The sequence below is a fragment of the Bison bison genome, unplaced genomic scaffold (genome assembly GCF_000754665.1).
Source record: "Bison bison bison isolate TAMUID 2011002044 unplaced genomic scaffold, Bison_UMD1.0 scf7180017864522, whole genome shotgun sequence".
NCBI classification, from domain to species: Eukaryota; Metazoa; Chordata; class Mammalia; order Artiodactyla; family Bovidae; genus Bison; species Bison bison.
Window position 1 is genome coordinate 281,823 of NW_011495073.1, and position 780 is coordinate 282,602.

The 780-nt window shown below is 39.4% G+C and overlaps 1 protein-coding gene across 1 annotated transcript in view; it reads left to right on the forward strand.

Annotated features, from left to right (window-relative positions):
• The window catches only part of ABCA13 (ATP-binding cassette, sub-family A (ABC1), member 13), a 402,303-nt gene that overhangs the window by 114,848 nt on the left and 286,675 nt on the right, over positions 1 to 780 (forward strand). The window lies entirely within an intron of this gene.

Sequence of the window (780 nt, forward strand, 5' to 3'; positions counted from 1 at the left end):
GAGTGGGTCTTAGAAGCCCAGGCAAATAAGTGGTCGCAGAGGATATCCACGCTCCAGATGGAGACTTCAGCCGGAAGTTAAAGGAAAGAATGACATGGGGAGACAAGCATTTGTGAGCAAGGCCCCTAGCTTTATTTTTAACAGGGGCTTTTATACCCTAAGTTACACATAGAGGATAATAGGGGATGCAAAGTCAGCAGTCTTTGATTCTTATCAAAAACCAGGGTTTCTTTCCTGCAAATTTATAGTATACAAATGGTTTAGGTGATTTACATCATCTTCTGGCCAGAAGGCCTACTAACATTTTATGACTCTTGACAAGGACTTATCAACAAAGACTTATTTTCTCTAAGAGTAATTATTTTAAGGTTTGGCGCCATCTTCCAAAGATAAAATTGCATTCCTATAGGGCGGATGTGTAATGGGTTTACAACAAAGGAAAGAATTTATTACCTTAAGGGTCTAAAGTTACTAACACCAAGGCCACTACTTATTTTTTCTATATACCAACTATTAATTAATACACAGTCAAGGATGCAATTCAAGGGATGTGAAAACTTGGCAACAAGCATTGACTCATCAATGAAATCCTTTACTAGTTTATTCTGACAGTTTCTAACTCTCTGAGAGGCTCTAAGCTATTTGAATATCTTAAACTTCCCGTGCCTCTGGAGGCTAGGAGACTGTAAACAATCGTATGCATAGCTGCAGGAGTCCGGGTAAACTTGTCAGGCGAGTTAGAGAGCCATCTGAGGGGTTTGGATTTAAACACTCCTAATT